Below are 7253 nucleotides of genomic sequence, written 5' to 3'. Positions count from 1 at the left end.
TTATTATTTTTAAACGGCCGTTTTTGTAACAGTAAAAAATACATATTTTATGAATATTTTATTTGATCTTTTATTATATATAAGACCGTGTGCATAATATTCATGTATATATATATACATATTACTATTGTGAAACCATATATAGTAAAATCGCCGAACAGTATGATAATATGTAAAATACGATAAGCAATAATATACTTGTATATTTATAATAGTGTAGACTGTGTACAGTAATACCTAAAACCTTATACTTAATACCTTAAATACAGAAGGTAGATACATTCGTTACAAAAAATTGATACCTGTAAACATATTATATTATTGGGGTAACTATATAAAAATATAATACATTATTTAATTATTAACAAGATAATGAATATGTACACTTAAGTTCCTCTCTATATATTCAGTATGTTTTTACTACTAATAGTAATAAATGTATAGTAAATAATTTGCCAACAACAAATCGTTCAATTTGAAAATAAAATATTACAATCATGGCATTAGTATTTCTCAAACAATATAGGTACCTATTGAACATGGTATTTGAAGAATTTTATCGAGTACCGAAAAACAACCAAAATAACATATATTTATATATTATATAAATATATATAAATATACAGGGTGCATCTGGAAAATACAACATACTCGTATTATTCAAATGTAATTTCGGCGTAAAATTGTCAAAACCTCTAGAAATTTAACTTCAACTCCTGTTTGTATATTATGTACACATACAGACCATACAGTATACCTAGTAAAACGATAAAATTTATAAATAATAAATGCATTCCCTACCTACCTTAAAATTAGGCCAAATGTATAAAATTGTTTCAAAATCATTATTTAAGATCGTTCTTTACCTATTTCAAGTAAATATGGATATTTTTATTACATATCGTAGCAAAGTAATGAAACAATATTATGGTAATATAACTTGATTCATATTTTTAACTAATGTCATAATAATTTTATTGAACATTTATTGCAATGTAGAATCATTGAATTCAACCTGTAAACACCGAGTAGTAACTAACTCGATTTCCCAATTTACGGATACTTATTCGTATATTTATTACCACGATAACAACATATTATTATAGTCAAAATTATATTTTTAAATTTATGTAAATACCTAATTTAATTGTAAAATATAAATTATATAGCCAAAAGAGATGTTATAGGTACGCTGACAAACCGAATAAATTAAATAATGTTATAACTTATGGTAAAGTATAAAGTGCGATAATTGTAAAATAATATTTATATAAATGTATAGGTAGTCGTCAATATTAAATTATATACTTATATATCACAATAACATGAAAGTATAAACGTATTTTGTGATTGTACACTAATAAAAAAATGTACAATGATTTCTTATACATGTATTGAAGAGTGTACATTTTTGTTAAGAAGCAATTATACATTTTGACTAAAATAATAATTATTATTATCAATGAAAAACTTTCCTTAAAATAAAAAATGAACAATATAATATTTTAAGCAAAGAACACATTATATTAAATATAACATTACTATAATACAATTATAATTTATATTTGCTTGATTCATTTATAATTACTGAACTTACAGTACTTTATCCACAGTAAAAAATATAAATATACCTATACGACATACGTATTTTAATTCATTTAGTAATATCACTAATAATTAATTCAATAACTTATTAATACTAATCATATTTTAATATCTAATTACTTAATTTAATAACTAATACTAATGGATAAGTACAATTAATAATTGTACTAACAAGTCTAGTAAGTTCCGAATAACTTACCAAGCACTGTTACTATTTACTAACGATAAGGTTAATGGACCGTCTCAACAAAGATAATTTATAAATAAAATACCTATCCAATCTACCAAAATTAGTAATAATAGATCTAACACAACTCAAAAGATAAAAAAAAAATAAAATTGCGTTTAGTCATGAAATAAATAAGATAATAAATATTTTTATTGAACACGATTTATTGATTTATTTTTACTGATTTTTACTTATTTTTATCGATCAATCTAAAAATATAATTATTTACTAATCAAAAATTCCCTTAATAATCTCCTTTATATAAATACTAAAACTATATTTGTATTCTATACCTACTTGTAAGTTATAACAATTATTATTGTTGTAGCATAATATGAATTTCATAAATTGTTTATTCTATTTCATTCAATTTTTAATTAAACAAAGCGCGTGTTTTTATTTTTAAATCTGAATTGAAAAAATATGGTAAAATGATATCACAAGAAACATTAAAATAGGTAGTAGGTACCCATAAATAGCATATTATGCCTTGTACCTCATCGGCTTTATTGAGATTCCTAATCGTTTTTTAATGTTTAATATTGTATTTATAATCTATATGAAATACACCATATACGTTGTCATGACTCATGTTTCAATTCAGCCGATACTATTATTCAGATTTGCTATCCTATATACGTTTGCTTTATAATATTATATACACTTAAAAATGACGTTCAATAACTTATATTATAGTGGCTGCATCCTGCATGCCACCCCGTAAACTCGTATACATCTAAGATCTACATGATTTCAATAGCTTATATACAATATACGAGTAGGTACATACACGATTACGTGAAAATAAATTGAACGTTTTAATGTCATAAATCATATAAACGCGTGTCTTGTTCTAGGGCTAATCTACATGCAAAATCTTTTCGATTATTTCCAACGTTAGACGAGTAATATAGGCAGTCATTGCAAGGCAAGCTAATACCTTTTTACATATTTTTCTATTTTTTTTTTTTTATAATTAAAAGTTAAAACTACTGTTTTCCAAAACCGAAAAATAGTTTAAAAAAATTGTGTCAAAGTCAATTATTATATTTGCATAACATTGTTACTATAGTCCATACAATTATTATTTATCATCTTATAATACAATAATTTTTTCCATATTTAATATGATGATGTGTTAACTATTTATAGACGATATGGCATCTAGCCATTCTAACTCTGACGTAAATTAGCGGAGAAAAAATATATTTTCTAAAAGTATTTGAATATATCTGCAATTTGTTTTTAATAATTGCTCATGAATTCACGTACCTACATATGTACATTGTAATAATAAAAACAAAATATACTATAAACTCATCCAGGTGTATGTGCTAATGCGTGTGCTGTGTGGTATATATATATCACGCTGTATGTACGCGAAAGAAGATTCTATCTATATTGGCATGGAAGCGTTCAAGGTTACTTTATGCAATCATGCTGAACATTAAACTGAATCAACCAAGGACCAAAAATGAAAAAGGAAAAAAAAGCATTAATATGCCTTGTCAAATTAAGTTAATTTCTTTGACAAGTTGAAGACATCAGTGGTGTATTTGGAATTTTCTCGTGACTATGTGGTGATATTAAATAAATTTTATGATTTACAAAATGTATTATACAAAAACATTAAACTACGCGGGTGCGCGTCTAATAAATAAGGTTTATTTAAATTCGTGTATCAAAAACTATTTTTGGATAACTGTGATAAAAACTATATTCTTCTACTATAATTTATGATCTACAAATTCCTCCATACTGCCACCAAAAGATGTTTTGAACTAATACCTATACCAAAATGTAATGATATTCATATAACTGTAATTTAGTAATGTTACATTGGATAAAAATAGCATTTTATGGGCAATAATAAATTATAATATGATTATATATTATTCATATATTCTATTTTTATATAGTATACGTATATATAGTATTATCGTATTGCTATCATAGCAAAACATATACCTATTATGATGTCAACGATCGAATTTCTACTCTAATATTTTCGTGTACCTTAATATACAATATATTGCTAAATAAAATCAAAAGTTTGGCATTAACTATCTAATTAAAAATTGTTTTTTATGGTAAAGTTGCTCATCGTGTAATCCACAGCCATAAGACAAATTGAAAAAAAAGAAGCTTCATAACTCCCAGAGTTTTCATTAAAATAGCACCCCTAGAACAGATGGTATTAAAAAAGAATTAACTTCTTTTAAACTTCATTGTATATTTTTTCGTTACTAAAATTCAAATTACATACTGTTTGTCAACTATCAAAGTATCAACTCATATATAACTTGACTTCTGAATGTTTACATGTCTTAATTAACTTAAGCCAATAATTTTCATTAACTCGCCAACCTCTGAATAAAATTAATAACCATGTCATAAAACGAAACAAATTGTTGGCATAATATATACAATAGACAATAGTACAATAGTACCTAACCGCCTAGATGTTTGTTTCTGATGTTTTTTTACACATTCCAAATGCGCTAAACGTTATATAATATAATAAATACGCATAGACACTGTCAAAACATCATTAACAATGGCTAAAAAAACAAAACAAAATATCAAAAATGTATTAGATAATGACTTACTGTTCATGCTGCGTACACTATATAATATTTGCGTTGTTTATCGAGAACCAGCTATAGGCTGCCACGCATCAATCTGAACCGTGGGAAAATTGAAAATAAGAGTGTTAAGTGGCTGTGGACCATCAGCTGCCGCGCAATAACGCGTCGACTCGGCTTAACTATATTATAACCCCTCTGCCGTTTAAAATGCTCGCATTTCTTACATTTTTAAAACGCAACCTTTTTCGGATTTTCGGCTGTTTGTTTTTAACATCACCTACACTTCCGCAATGGGTAGCCAATTTCTTCTCGTGTTTATTATTGCTGCGGTCACGTTTAACGCGTGATGTCAATGAATTTATATTATCTTACGAAATACACACATAACGCGTAGACATTCTAAAGCCTTAACGCACATTTGTTATTTACCTCGTACGATTCAAAATATAATGAAAAAACTACCTATTAGATACATTTCTCGATACATTTTTAAAAACATCACGTCTCTTTGTAAATAATCATATACCTAGTATGTGTTTCTATGAATTGCAGAGAAGTGTGTATAAAGCATAGTCAGAGATAGATTAAAATAAAAATTTCGTCAACGCAGAGATTATAGGTACGTGATTAGTATTTACTCTGAGCACAATAATCATACGTCTATTTGTAGCTAATTACACACTATAGATATTATTAAGTATATTATTTATTGTTATTGTTTAATTTGTAGTTACATTTATTTTTTAATAATTTACTTTACTTAATTGTATACCTAGTACATACTACCTAAAAATTGTTAATTTTTTTTTTTTGAACAACACATGCTTTAATTGGATAAAATAAATCTGAATTTTGTTGTTTCTATTTGTTTAATGATTCATTTACAAATACCTACTCTATAAAATAAACGTAAAACATAATTAAAAATTTGTTAAATTTAAAGGTTTTATTAAAATGTAGACAAATGTAATATTTTAAACGATATGTATACTATCATTACTAAAATTATTACACGCATTAGGTTCTCAATTAGATATACTGTCATAAAAAGTTAAATTCATATGGTAAGCCCATACTCAATACATATCCCAGTGTATACTCTAGAAGTAAGACAGTAAGCTGTCATAGAAGAAATTCGGGTTGCATTATTATTTATTATAGTAGGTAGGTACACCGCAATTATTGGTATGCTACCGATGAAGCTTCTCAGTACAAGTCACGTTTTTAACATTTTTATTTGTCACAACTAATAACTCAAGGAAATTTACTATAGGTAACCGGTAACCGTATTACAGCATGAACAATGAAAATTATTCGAATAATTTATTGTTTTTAGGTAGGTGTATACTGTATATAGGTAGTTATAATATATACATATACTATAATAAGTTACTTATGTAATACTTTGATCTTCTAAAATACAAATTACTTATAATAATAAATAATAATACACATATGATATGTTATCTATGTTTTATATAATATACTACAAGTTATAGTATTAGTAGTATTACATACCTATATTATACTTTAAATTCATGGTCATATAATTATATTATATGCTAAAAATTAAAATTAGGTACAAAATTATATTTATTTTGTTTTTAAGGTGTTAATATATACCTATAAATAAATATCGGATTTCAATAAATGAAATGTATTTAGAAATACCGACGAATTGAATTGGGTAGTATTTACTATTTTCTTATCCACGTGATAATAATAAAAATAAAACTACCTATTTATTATAAGATAGGTAACCATAATTAAATTTATTGAACATCATATAATATTAATATATTATTTATGAAGTACAACTTGTTTGTACTATTAAGTGTATGAGTGTGTGTGTCATAAATTTGAGCTGGTGTACCTACTACCTATTATTATAAGTTATGCGGACGAAATAAAAATTGGTCAGCCTCACGTGATGGTGAAAAATGTATCATTTAAATTGTACTTAAATTATATACATATATTTATAATATATACATGGTGTATTTATAAACAAAATATTTGTAAGGTCGTAACGGGCATGTAATCAAAATAAATATTTGTATGAAAGAATTAAGTGGGATACGATTGAATGAAGACAAAAACTAAATTTTAAACCATTGTTGAACATAACCATAAACCTGATTCAATTTAATACAAAGAATTGCATATAACGGAAAACTGAGTAAATAAAATTTCAATAACTACGTCTCGTGAAATACGTACTAAAGCACCAACAATATTTATTACATAGAGCAATATACCGACATTATAATTTATAGAATACAGATTATACTAAAGTATAAAGTTGTTCGCCGAGCATGCTCACCCCAATTTTGAGTATATGCATTATTGATAGAATTTTTTATTTACCCAGAGTTATTTAACTTTGTGTATTAAGAATAGAAGTTACACGACAAAATGAGTTTAGACGATGCAAAGACAATAATTATTTTATAACTTAAGTAGGTGCCTAATTAATATTATTCTATCAGCATTATAAAATTTGTATGAATATTTGACTAGGGACTAGGGCCTATGATAATTATGTACTAGAATCCTAAATCCAATATTACATCTGTATTCTGTTTTATACTATTGTAAAATCATTTTTAAGGAGTATTATACTTAGTATATATATATATATATATCAATAACTCAAAAACTACTCGTTTAAAATTCGATTTAGATAAATCAACATTTTCAAACAACAATAATAAAAATGACAAATGTACAGTAAAAAAAAATTGTAATAATATTGCCTCATTTGAAAAAATTTAATTTGTATCACCACATGACACTCTTTGAATGGCATCAAAATCAAAATAACAAAATAC

This window comes from Rhopalosiphum padi, chromosome 1, assembly GCF_020882245.1.
Source record: "Rhopalosiphum padi isolate XX-2018 chromosome 1, ASM2088224v1, whole genome shotgun sequence".
NCBI classification, from domain to species: Eukaryota; Metazoa; Arthropoda; class Insecta; order Hemiptera; family Aphididae; genus Rhopalosiphum; species Rhopalosiphum padi.
Note: the sequence above shows the minus strand (reverse complement) of the source record.